At 39.0% G+C, this 14,002-nt stretch overlaps 1 protein-coding gene across 1 annotated transcript in view; it reads left to right on the top strand.

Moving 5' to 3' along the window:
- Positions 1 to 14,002, top strand: part of NIP7 (nucleolar pre-rRNA processing protein NIP7) — a 64,379-nt gene that overhangs the window by 33,221 nt on the left and 17,156 nt on the right. The gene's annotated exons all lie outside the window — the stretch shown is intronic.

Here is a 14,002-nt window from a genome sequence, read left to right as displayed (position 1 = left end):
ATATACATACAAATGTTCGTTTTCATTCCTTTTTCATTAAAGGTTATTACAAGATATTGAACACAGTTTCCTGTGCTATACAGAAGAAACTTTTTTTAAAATCTATTTTTATACATAGTGGCTAATATTTGTAAATCTCAAACTCCCATATTTATCCCTTCCCAACACCTTTCCCTAGTAAGCTTAAGATTGTTCACTATGTCTGTGAGTCTCTTTCTGTTTTGTAGGTGAATTCATAGTGTCCTTTTCTTTTCTTTTCTTTTCTTTTCTTTTAGATTCCACATATAAGTGATATCATATAGTATTTTTATTTCTCTTTGTGGCTTAACTTCACTTGGAATGACGATCTCTAGGTCCATCCATGTTTCTGCAAATGGCATTATTTTATTCTTTTTATGGCTGAGTAATATTCCATTGTATAAATATACCACAACTTCTTTATCCAGTCATCTGTCGATGGACATTTAGGTTGCTTGCATGGCTTGCTATTGTACATAGTGCTTCTATGAACATTGAGATGCATGTATATTTTCAAATTAGAGTTCCCTCCAGATATATGCCCAGAAGTGGGATTGCTGGATCATATGGTAAGTGTATTTTTAGTTTTTTGAGGAATCTCCGTACTGTTTTCCATACTGACTGCAACAAACTACACTCCCACCAACAGTGTAGGAGGGTTCCCTTTTCTCCATACCCTCTCCAGCATTTAACGTTCATGGACTTTTGAATAATGGCCGTTCTGACTTGTGTGAGGTAATATACCTCATTATAGTTTTGATTTGCATTTCTCTGATAATTAGCGATATTGAGCATTTTTTTGTGTGCCTATTGGCCATTCGTATGTCTTCACTGGAGAATTGCTTGTTTAGGTCTTCTGTTCATTTTTGGATTGGGTTGTTTGTTTTTTTGTTATTAAGTTGTATGAGCTGTTTATATATTCTGAAAAGTAAGCCTTTGTCAGTTGCATCATTTGCAAATATTTTCTCCCGTTCTGTAGGTTGTCATTTTGTTTTGATTATGGTTTCTTTTGCTGTGCAAAAGCTTATAAGTTTAATTAGGTCCCATTTGTTTATTTTTGCTCTTATTTCTATTGCCTGGGTAGACTGTCCTAGGAGAACATTGCTAAGATTTATGTCAGAGAATGTTTTGCCTATGTTTTCTTCTAGAAGATTTATTGTGTCTTATATTTAAGTCTTTAAGCCATTTTGAGTTTATTTTTTGTGTATGCCGTGAGGGAGTGTTCTGAATAACCTTCATTTTTCATTCAACATGTAATGAATATCCTTCCATGCCACTAATTTTATTTTGTCTGCATTATCTTTAATGGCTACTTGGCATTACAATATATGGATGAACCAAAGTCTTTATCTAAACCCCTACTGTAAGACACTTAATTATTTAAAAATTTTTCCAATTCTAGGCAATCTCAATATTAGAAACATCTTTTTAACTCTATCATTGCGAAGTTCATAATTATTTCCTTAGGATAATTTCCTTAAAGTAGAATTACTGGGTCAAAGAATACACAGTAGAACACAGATCAGAACATTTCACCCATCACTCATCAACTTTTCCTTTTGCTTTTGAACAAGGTACAGACTTCTCAACATGACTTTTAAAGTCTGAAGTGGTCGACTGTTTGCCAAGCTCATTTTGGGCAGCTGTCTATGTGTGTGTGTGTGTGTGTGTGTGTGTGTGTGTGTGTATCTGTGTGTGTAGGTGTGTGTGTGTATACACAGCTTCTATCATTTTCTTTTTACCTGCCGCTCAATCTGCCCAGAGCCTCCATCTTGTCCATCCTAGCCTAACTAAATCCTTCCTGTCCTTCAAGTCTCACTTAAAAGACAGTTGACCCTTTCTTGACTTCCTGGACTAGGTTAAATCCTCTTCCTGCTCCCTCCTTAGCCCCTCATAATTTACCCTTTGTGAAATGCATTCTCTATAGTTAGCTCCTTTGAGGGCAGGCACTTTGTCTTCTTGTCTACTTTGCATCCCAAAATCTTGCACAGGGCCTGACACATTTCTTGAGGTTGGACTGAATTGAATAGGAATGTGAGTGAGGCTTTTGATATATGTTGAAAAACTGTACCACTGGCAAGATGTATTTACTGAAATTTCATTTCATGTCCACCAGCAAACTATATTTACTGAACTAGGGACGTTCTTAGCGCTGCCTCCCATTTCTTACATGTTTGTGTCATGATTTTCTGAATACAGAACAGCTGACTACATGATCTTATGACTGTACAGGATACTTCCCCTAAGTTCTTTTCTCCTTTTCTGTCCTTGTAGATAGATAGGCCTGGAAAGGACTTCAGAAGAAAGTCATGATCCTTCCCTCCTCCTGGTCTCTTCTTGTCCAACGCCAGTTCAAAATCCCCTTCCAGCCCCCATCTTGCTGGACACATTCCTAAACCTTATTTACTTTGTATTTCTGTGATGGGTTTGCTACATTGACCTTGGAGAGTCTATTCCCCACTTCTTCACTGGATGTGTCATTATCTTCCACATCTACCATATCTTCCACAGGCAGGGGAATGAGTGAATAAGGGGCATTTCCAAAGGACTGGGTAGGCCTGCAGTGGGTGTAGGAAGGAAGTGGGGATGTAGGATATGACTCACCCACAGGTATCTCTGATGCTCTTGGAGTTCACCACAGTACCTAGACCAAATAGAGAAATCCCAGTTCTGGCGTGTGGGCCCTAAGAGTCCCAGTAACTAGTCTAGCTTCAGAGGCTGTTCTACCAGCCCCACTGGACTAGAACCAGTAAAGATCTAGTGTGGGGCCAATAAAGGACAACTCAGGAGGGCAAATGTTAGCATCATTGAGGATGTGGAATCACATGCTGGACCCTTGAATTAATTAGACATGACTTTAATCTGTGTAGTATCCTGGCCTAACAAAGTCTCCGTGTGGTGGGCATTCCAGAATAGGGGAAGAGCCCTCTCAGTCTGACAGATCTCTGGTGACTGTGGCTGCTTGTGGTCCCAGCCTGCCTGCCTTGCCCAGGAACCAAATTACCTGCCTCAAATCCTCACTCTTCCATTTGCTGGATGTGTAACCTTGAGCAAGTTATTTGACCTTCCCTGGGCTCCTGTCTCCTCTTCTGTCAAGCACAAATAATAGAGATACTTCATGGGGATTATATGAAAATTAAATGAATTACTATTTTCAGTGTCTTTAGTAAAGAGCTTGGCTCCTTGTAAGGATTCGGAAAGTGCAAGCTCTTTATATTAGCTCATCCAGTGCCTGCCTGAAAAATCCTTCCTCCTCTTTTCTATTAAATACCTCATTTTTCTTTCTTTTTTTTTTTAAATTGAGATATAACTTACATAAGTTGCATAAATATTAAGTGAAAAGCTTGATGAGTTTTCTCCTGATTTTTCAAAGTCCCCGCATCATATGGTGACGTTACTCTCTCCCTTACTCACCACAAGTACCCAATTCTCACCTAAGGAATCCACTTTGAGGTGAAGCTGCATGCGTTTTGCCTTGGCACCAGTAGGAGGCAGTGTGGTATACCGGAAAAGCCACCATCAGCATGTTAAGGACCAACAGGCTTATCCTGGCCCAACAGCTTAACAGGAATATTGCAGGTTTGGTTCCAGACCACCACAATCAAGTCAGTCACAGGAATTTTTTGGTTTCCCAGTACATATAGAAGTTATGTTTACACCACACTGTAGTCTATTGAGTGTGCGATACATTATGTCTTAAAAATTGTAAATACCTTAATTTAAAAGTACTTTATTGCTAAACATTGCTAACCATCATCACAGCCTTCAGTGAGTTGTAATCCTTTTGCAATAGTAACATCGAAAATCACTGATCACAGATCACTGTAAGAAATGTAATGCTAATGAAAAAGGTTGAAATATTGCAAGAATTACCAAAATGTGACACGGAGAAATGAAATGAGCAAATGCTGCTGGAAGAATTGTGCCAGTAGACTTGCTTCACACAGGGTTGCCACAATCCTTCAATTTGTGAAAAAAGAAAAAAAAAAAAAGCTGTATCTGCAAAGCACAGTAAAACAAGCTATGCCTGTACAGGCTTGGGTAAGAACTTAACCTCTGAAAGCCTTGTTTTCCCTGTCTGCTAATCTGCTAAGAACAACAGACTACCAAATGGACAGACCCTTTACAGGGTTGTAGTGAAGATGAAATGAGATAAGACCTATAAACAATGATTATATATTCCAATTAAATTAGATAGATTTTTAAAAATAATAATGCCTGTTGTCAAGGAGGGTGCTGTGAAACAGGCACTTTCAACCAGTGCTTGTGAGAGGGTAAATCAGTACAACTTTTCCAGAAAGTAACTCAGAAAAAAAAAAAAAAAAAAGCAAAAGCAAGAGCCATAAAAATTCCATCTTTCAGAAATTTATCTTAAGGAAATAATCATAAATAAGCTACAAGATTTAAGTACAAGGATTTTCATTACAGCATTACTTATAATGTACAGGAAATTAGAATAGAAATGATCTGATAATAATAAAATTATTAAATAAGTCATCATGTGTTCATAGTAAGGAATTTTATTCTGTGATAAAAAAAATTATGCCCCCCTAAAAATAAACAAATAAATAATTATGGACCCAAAGATTAATTCAGCCTCAAGATATAGTGAAAAGAGAAAAAGGATAGAAACATATAATGTGACAACAAATTTATGGAAATAATCATATAAAATTTTTTTTGCACATTTACTATTTATCTGGATTTGCACATTTACTATTTACCCTGTGCTAGGGTGCTTTACATTTGTTATTTCATTTAATCTTCAACATTCTACAAAAGTGGTCTTACTGTGCCAATTTTACAGATAAATAGACTGAGGTTCCAGGGTGTTAAGTGACTTGCCCAAGATGTCATAATGAGTATTTTGAGTCATATTTTAGAACCTGATATGTTTGATATTAAGCAAGATAGACTGACAAGAGATTTCAAATCTTTCTTCTTTAGGCTTTTCTTTATTTTCCAGATTTTCTCCAGTGAGTAGAGGGAAGAGATCTTCAGTGAATGTTATCTTTTATGGAGCCTTAGTTTGGTGCCTGACTCATGGAAGCTCAGGGGAGCTCCAGAGTCTAACAGTTTCCTGTCTAAAAGAGCATCTTCTGTCAGTGTTATGGGAGATTATCTTACGTTGTGCACCAAAGCTAAAAAATATTAGCAACAATGACTTTTTAAAAACATGCATTTGAAATATGTATATATTAATCAAGCCTGTCACTGTTGGATATTATTGCTCAAGACAAAACTTAAGTAGAGTAGGTATTTAGATTTTTTTAAATGAGTCATAGACGGAGGAGAATAACTCAAGTGGTGAGTGCATTCTTAGCATGCACTAGGTTCAATCCCCAGTATTTCCATTAAAAAAAAAACAAAATAAAATGAGTCATAGAAAGAAAAGGATGATTGTGAGTACAGGTGGCTTGTGGATATACCAAATATTGTGAAGGTGACATTGAGTGCTGGAAATCTGCAAAAACACACTTTTGGCATCTGTGGGCTGGATAATAGCCACAGGGAGTGAAGCCCAGCATGGACTGGAGGTTCTTCAGGCCTTTTGATTCAGCACTTGGAACCTTTGTGTCAGGTACCCACCTGGCTGGTCCCTCCCAAACCCCCTATGTGAAAGATCTCTGTGGTTAGCAGTGAGAGTTATGGAAATTCAATAAAGGAGGGTGTTGAGGTGGGAGGCAGAAGACAGTCTAGTTGGGAGACTAGAGGAGGGCATTATCTTGAAGCCAGGTGCACTAAGCATTGGATGTTAGCTTGGGAGAATGTTGTCTGTAGCAAAGAATGGAGGAAGGAGCTGGTGGAAACAATGGGAAAACTTAGACAACAAAGCTGAGCTACTCATTGGCTTCACCTCTCCAAATCTGGGTCCCTTATCCATGCAGGTCAGAGACTCGCAAATGATCTTGTCCTTCAGGGGCATTTGCTCTACATTTACTGAGATCCTACTTTGTGAATGGAAGCCCTGTAGGTTCTAGGGGCACAACTCTATAGATAAAGCACGAATCTTACCTTCAAGGAGTTCAAGGTCTAGATGGGGAACCAACATGTAAAAATAATCACACTGTATTTTAATTTTGAGCAATGGTTATGTATTTTCTCTATAGCCCCACCCCGATCCATGCCCTGTGAATAAATTCTTCTAAAAAGGTCTTTTCAGGCCAAAGTGATAAGGAATAAATTAGGATTGTATGAGGCAGTTGAAAGAATCTAGGCTGGGAGTCAAACATACCTGGGTTAGAAGTCCATCCCCATCACATTCTAAACTGGAGGTCTTCAAACTGGAATTACACGCATCGCTGGGCATGAAGCCTTTTCAAGGGGGATCAACCTTCATGTGTTATTGTTCTTAAAACTAATCTGCCTGAGAACACACCAAGGTCAGAGATCAGCTTCCCTGTCCCAATCATCTTTCTCCCTCTCTGCAAAAGATAAGGCACACCATCTGAATCTTACTGTGATGCATGTTATTACTTTAGACTCGGAGTTTGGATGCAAATAAGAGCATAATTCAAAAGATGAACTAAGGTCCCATTAGCTATTCCCTCATTCCTTTCATTAAGAGCTGAATTTTGCATGGGAGTAAGTTTATGCTGCTTTGATCAACATTATTAATGTATAACTAATAACCATAATGCTAATTTAAGCCCAAAGAAAATGACTGATATTTAGAGCTTTGTGATCATAGTATATTTTTTAAGATTTAAAAAGTTGTATATATTGTTGCAGAATAAAAAGATGATGAATAAGGGACTTTTAGACATAAAAATATATTGCATTAGAGTAATATTTGGTGAGAGACGTGGGTCAAGGAGAAAAAGAATGAGTTAAAAAAGTAGGACTTCAATAAGGGCTTGACCATATCCTTTTATTTTTAAATGAGTGATATTAATCACAATGGTATTTATATTTCATTGGATATATTTATGACAGTGATATAACAGTTTTATATTTAAACGTTAAGATCTTCATGTGGCAGAAATTACATCTTTTGCATCTAGTTAAATGCATGATGAATCACTCCAGAAAGTTTCCTTATTCCCCTTTCAAGTCACTCCCCACCCCCACCCCAACTGCTGTTTGGGTTTCAAACATCTTCGTTTTGTCTGTCCTTGAATTTCAGATAAACAGAATCATACAGTAGCTACTCTGTGTGTTTGGAGATTCATCCAGTTGTTCCTTTTGTAGTGTTCCAGTGTATGAAAACCCACAATTTATCCATTCTCCATAGATACTTGGGGTGTTTCCAGTTTGGGGCTATTACAAATAAGGCTGCTGTGGGCATTCTTGTACAAATTAAAAAAAAAGGTAAATGAAATGAAAAACTTTTAGACAACCTTCAAATATGCAAGAGGATACACATTCTTAGGTGTTAGTCGCTTTTCTTTTTCTTTTTTTGTTGTGAAATATAGCATACATACAAAACAATGCCAAACTGTTTTCCAAAGCTGGTGTTCCAGGTGACACTGCTGCCTAAGCCTAGTATTGCAGCAGTCTGAGGAGCACGTGGGTATATTTGTTGCACATATCCTCTCTCACTCTTTATAGAGTATACTTAAGAACCAGAGTGTATGTAAAATGACTATAACTCAATAAAAAAAAAAGTTAAAAAAAAAAAGAGAACCAGAGTGTAACTTTAGTGTAATTGAATTTATCATTCTTTCCCTAGATCATGAGTGCTGTCAGTGGCTTATTGAAGAAATGCTTTCCTATTTATAAGTCATGAAGATATATATTATCTTCTAAAAAGCTGTAGATTTTTGCTTTTCATATTTAAATCTTTTAATCCACCTGAATTTGATATCTGTATGTGGCATGAAGTAGAGTCAATTTGATTTTTTTCCCATCTGGGTATCCAGCCATCCCAGCGCCATTTATTAAGATCCCTTCCTCCTCTTTATAGTGACCCTTTCTTTATAAATTTCATGGCCATAGAAGTATGTCTGTTTCTAGGGCTACACCATTTTTTGGTGAGATGTGTAAGCAAAAAAATAGTGAAGACCACTCTGCTAAACAAACTGTGTGGCCTTTCTTGCCATTTAACTTCTCTGAGTTCCCTGCACTGTTGGAAGAACATATTGGGGTCTGGCAGTAAAGCGGCTGAAAGTACTGACATAATAAACCTCAGGGAGCAGCAGTAGTAGTAGCTTTTGCTTTTTTGTTTTTTGCTTTTTCTGTTGTAGTTAGAGTTCAAGTGCTATGGAGTACATGGAAACAACACCTGTTTGTGGCAGGAACTGCCAGGGGACGTGACATTTGGGTGGGTCTTGAATGACTGTGGAATCTGTCATCCCTTTTATGACTGCAATCTGTTGGCTGTCCATGGTGCATTTCCTGTATGTGTTTCATCCACATTATAGGTTATCTGGCTTGGAAGGGCCCAGAGGGAAAAGACTGTGCCCTGCCCCACGCGTCGTTTGTGGGGACCCCCAGTAGCTGTTGGCTAAGAAGACCTTGGGTTGTGCTGACTCCACTTTTGTTAGACACACCTACCTGTCACTGAGGGGAGGGCTGGGCCTTTTAAAAATTCCTGCCACTGCAGTGCTGCAGGATTCCTGAGTTTCACCCACACACTGCTCCCTCCCCAAACCCTAGCCACCGGCCAACACACGTACACCAACAAACTCACCCACTCGCCCCCAGCACCACCACCCATGGGAGTGGTGAGATCCACAGCACAACCCTTGTACAATCTTGCCTCTGGGAGAGAGAGCATAGGGTCTTGCACACAGTAGGCACTCGATAAGCATCAGGTGAATAACAAATGAGTAAGAGAAAGATTAGGCTACAGAAGCACATTTCCATCTGTTGCAGTGTAGCAAGAAATGGGTAGATTATGTGGCTGTTTCCAATCCTGAGTGCATTAGAGTCATGGTGGTGCGGGAGGGACTATTAAATACACAGATCTCGCCCCTCTCCTGCCCCCAACTGCTGAATTAGAACAGAGCAGGCATGTGCGGAAAGGAGTTATTTTAAATTGAACTCTGAGAGATTCTGGTTTTGATGCCCAATCAGAGATGAGAATGATAAAATTACTAAACTTCTGTATCCATTCTTCATCAAAAGTATCAATCTGGCAATCTATCAAAACTTAAAGGGAAAGGGAATAGCTCAGTGATGGAGTGTGTGCTTAAAATGCTTGGGGTCCTGGGTTCAATTCCAGTACCTCCATTAAAAAATAATAATCATAAATTTTTAAAAGAATTTAAGATTCACATTCCTTTAAACCTATACTTCTTCCTATATTTTATCCTATTCCTCAAAATATAGGCACAAAGATATTCAGGGCAGCATTTTTAAAACAGAAATACTTGAAACTAGGAAGATGTCCATTTATTAATTAAACAAATTTTATTGAGCATTACTCTCATTACAAGAGACAACAGTAGCAACTACAACAAAGTAATAAAGTCCTTACTTTTACAGAGATTTACATTTTATTCCATCAAAGTAGGACGGAATGAATAATTTATGATACACTCAAGCAATGAAATATTATTCTGCCATCAAAAGGAGCAAGGTTTGTCTACACTGTTTTGAACAGATGTTCAAGACATACTTCTTTTTTTAAAAATTGAGGCATAATTGAAATAACATTAGATTAGTTTTAGGTGTACAACATGAGTCTATTTGTATAGATGGCAAAATGATCACCACAGTAAGTCTCAAGACATTATTTCTAAAAAATTTGGGGGAGATTTTGAATGTATTACCTATTCAAAACCAATAAAATAAATTCAAGAAAGAAGAGAAACAGCACATATAGTATTGTCCTATTTGTGTATAAAATATATACACATACGTGTAGGTATATACATATATACATAAGCAGAAAAAATGTGGAAGAATGTTCAAGAAATTGTTAATGATAGTTATCACTGGGTAGTATGATTGAGAGGAGGCAAATTTTGCCTTCCTCTTTATACCCTTGCATGCTCTTTAAACATTTTAACCTAAGGAAATATTACTTTTATAATTTTTTTGATTCAAAAAAGTTCCGTATAACCCAGAGAGCCTGTGAACTTTTAGATTTCCAGCAGAGGGCAGCAGTGATTCTCAAACAAATATTTCTGACGTCAGAGCAAAACAGGATTAGTGTCCATGGATTTCCAATCCCAGGCGCAAACACGGTACTTGGATCACCAGATTATAAAGGAAACAAAAAGCAATACCACAGAAATCTTAAAATGCTGTAGAAATTGTTGTGACAAAACATTTCCTAAATAGCTCTCTTTTTATTAACAAGTCTAAACAGCCTTTTCCCTTTCTGGAGCTTACAGTTTTCTCAGTTTTTAACAGATTTCAATCGTCAATCAGACAGTTTGATGAGCTAATCTTAAAAGATCTCTTTCCAGCTCTAAAATTCTATGGCTTTAAGAATCTAAACCAGCATCAGGAAGAAGCAAGCCTCAGTGGCCTCTGGAATTAATTGGTTTACCAAAGAACCTGCTTTACAACCCTGAGTTGATCAGGATGAATTATTATCCGTTTATCTGTAGCGTAGATCAAAGAATACTTGGGGGGGGGGTGGAAGGGGGAGGATATTGGTATGTATTAACTTCACTGCTGGAGGAAAAAGAGAGCTCTCCCACTCTATAAATGTTTAGCATGTGTGTAAAGGTCGTAGGTCTGGTGTTTAGAAATTACACACAGGCTTACGAAACAGTCTTCACTGGGTTGGCCAAATTAAACAGCAGGCAGTTGTAGAGAAATAAACACAAGTTAACATTTAACCACAAGTCCCTGTTCTTGCTGCTCAGTCTTTCTCAATAAAAGGGGCCTGAGAGAGTCACAGGCGTGTAGCAAGACTCTGGGCTCTTCTGAGAACCCACCCATCTACCACTTTTATAAAATATGTATTTAATATTATAATTAAGTATCTGAATCATAAACTTTTCCAGTTATTTTTCATGTCCCGACAGCAGTGCTCTTTTTACAGATAACCCTTCATAAATTGTTAAATGTATTGATTTTTTTCTTTTAACATGTGCCCAAGGTTTAGCACTAATAAGTGGCTGAAGCAGGATTCAAACCTGTGACTGTCTGCCTCCAAGATCCTCACACTTGACTATGGTCCTGTAAGAAGTGAGAGGACTCACTTCATCTCCTTGTTATCTGGAAGCTGAAAATATCTGCAAGCGTGGTTGGGTTTAAGTACGGAAAGTGAATGATTGTGTCACAAAACTCACATATACTAAGCACTCACTATGTGCTAGTCTCCATCAGGTGCTGGGGGTAAGGGTATCAAAAGAGGAATTAGGCTCGATCATCGTACTTTAAGAAATGTCTAGTTTTTGGAGGAGTGAGGAACTGACAAGTATACAAACATAACGTGAAAAATAATAGGAAAACACAGATAAGGGAGAAGAAATCAAGGCAGCATAGCGGGATGGTTAAATCCATGGAGTCCAGTTCTTAGCTGTGGGACCTTTAAGCCTCAGTTTCCTTATCTGTAAAATGGGGGTAGCCTTTAGTCCAGGTAGTAACTGTGACCATTAGATGACTTAATTCATTATTAAACTGCTTAGCATTGAATCTGGTAGATGGAAAGACTTGTTCACATGTTAGCTAATAATATTGTTTGACAAAGCTTAAGCAGAATAAGAATCATGTGTAAAACCACATTTCTGGGATATTGCTGCCCCTTTCTCAAATTACTCTGAATCACCCAGCTCCAAGAGACCCATTTCCTTGAGACTTATCCTTTTCCCTGACGTAGTTATCTTTTGATCCCACTAGAATGCCTCTGGGAAAGAATGAGGTGGCGAAGGGGCACCAGCCCCCATGTACCAAAAGCTTAGGTTACATCACCAGGGAGGAGAGCCGAGACCAGGACTAGGCTTCGTGACAGGCAAATCAGGAGTGTTTGTTAGACAATGTCTAGGACCCACTCCCTGAGATTTTCATTCTGCTCCAAACTGAGTTTCAGTACATACTTTACTAGTATTTTAATCTAACTGCAATCATGGGAAGGGGTTCACATGATTTTTATCCTGCAGTCAGTTCCCTTGCCAACCCATTTACTTATTGTTTTCTCCCAAACACTGACTCACCTCCTTCTTCCTCAGTCAAGGACACTGCTTTGATGTGCCACAGGGCCTGCCCCTGTCAGCCTTGGCATGAGTCTTGGCACGAGGATGGATGAGTTCTTTCATCTGAAACCCTCTGCCTTCTGACAGCCATACTTAAGCTAACACTTCTCTCAAAGCCACTAAAACCTTACCGCTTCCTGGAAGCCTTCCCTGCAGAGTTCTTTACTTTTGCACTCCTGTTCTGTGCCACAGTTGCAACTGGGGTTGTTGGAATGTAGCCAGGGCAGTGTTCTTGTGTATTTGTTCCATGTGTGAGTGTTCTGGTTCTTCCGGCTGGGGGCAGCATGGATTTGTGGCGAGGGCAGGGACTCTGGATTCTGGCATGAAGGCGTACAGCAACACCACAGCAGCACCACTCGTGAGTTCTCACATTCATCCTGGCTGTCCTTTGTCACCTTGGGACTGCTGCTTTATTCTCCTGTGTAGTCAACTTTCATCCGGGCTTCTCCAGGCCGCTGTCCCTTCCCCGCTGCACTTTACCTCTCTCCAAGAGTGGACAGAGGGCCCTCTTTGAACTTTCCAAAGCACAGCTCAGACCAGTTGCGTGTCCCACCATTTATTGTAGTGTCCACATCTGTCAAGTGGGGATAATTACAGGCCCTTCCTCAGTGAATTCTTGTAAGAAAGACATGAGATCGGGCATGTTCACTCACGGGACTCGGCATAGGGCAAGTTGAGACAGATATTTCAGACTGACTGGTTTGCTCCAAATCCATTCCAACCCTGTCGAGCTTGCTTCCTGAACAGCAGAGGTTGGAAAGCTGAACACTACATTTCTCAAACTCCTCACAGCTCTGGCTCTCTTGATGATTTAGATTCCATTGGTGTGAGACTTTAGAATGGTGAGCTGCATGGAGGAAGAGGCAGGCGTGAAGCGTCCATTTTGAGGAGGCTGATCCTGGCAGAGGCAACCTGATTCTAGAACCAGCAGCTACAGGGGCAGCTTAGCAGTTCTGAAGCTTCTGGACAATGTCAAAAGCTGTGGCTTGCTTGTCAGTGAGTTCCGCAGTAGAATTTTGGAAGTCATTCCTGGGTGTTTAGGCTAGAGTCTATTTCTTAACTTTCCTAATGATTCTGCGAGCTAGCCACACCATTTAATAAATCCTTTTTGTGCTTAAATTAGCCGGAGTGAAACCTGTTGTCTGCAACCAAGAAAATTGACCAATATGTTAGTGTTCGATATATGCTAGCTGTTACCATTATTTTAGAACTTTGTTGGAGGCTTGGTAATAAGAAGAAGTAATTACATTTTAGGAAAGAAAATTTTAAACTAGCTACTAGATAAGACCATGTGAAATAATTTCTAGAGTAGCATTGTTCTAAAGAGCTTTCTTTGATGATGGAAATGCTCTATATTTGCACCCAATGTGGTAGCCACTGGTTGTATGTTTTGAGGGCTGTTGAGCAATTGAAATGTGGCTACTCTGACTGAGGAACTGAATTTTTCCTTTGATTAATTTTAATTCACTAAAATTTAAAATTAGAGGGGAAGGATATAGCTTAAGTGGTAGAGCGCATGCTTAGTATACACATGGTCTTGGGTTCAATCCCCAGTATCTCTTCTAAAAATAAAAGTAAGTAAGTAAACCTAATTACCCCCCCCCCAAATAAATTAATTGCATGCAGTTGGCTACTGTGTTGGACAGCAGAGTCCTCGAGTGTTTTAGCCTTACCTTCCATAAGGGTCTTGACAGCCTTCTCTGTTTCTAGTCAAGAACCTTGTTTCATCAGTTGCTCCTCAATCCCCAGTCTCAGGCCATGTCTTGATAATCTACAGCACACATTCTACTGCCCACAGCAATGACAACTTTTACATGATAAGTTTAGGGTCTCATTGTCCCCAAAGTCCATTCCAGGATTGCCTATCGGCTTTTTATTTGCAAAACCCG

Source organism: Camelus dromedarius, chromosome 9 (assembly GCF_036321535.1).
Source record: "Camelus dromedarius isolate mCamDro1 chromosome 9, mCamDro1.pat, whole genome shotgun sequence".
Classification (NCBI taxonomy): domain Eukaryota; kingdom Metazoa; phylum Chordata; class Mammalia; order Artiodactyla; family Camelidae; genus Camelus; species Camelus dromedarius.
The sequence above is the reverse complement of the archived record's forward strand: the minus strand, read 5'-3'. Positions and strand labels throughout refer to the sequence as shown.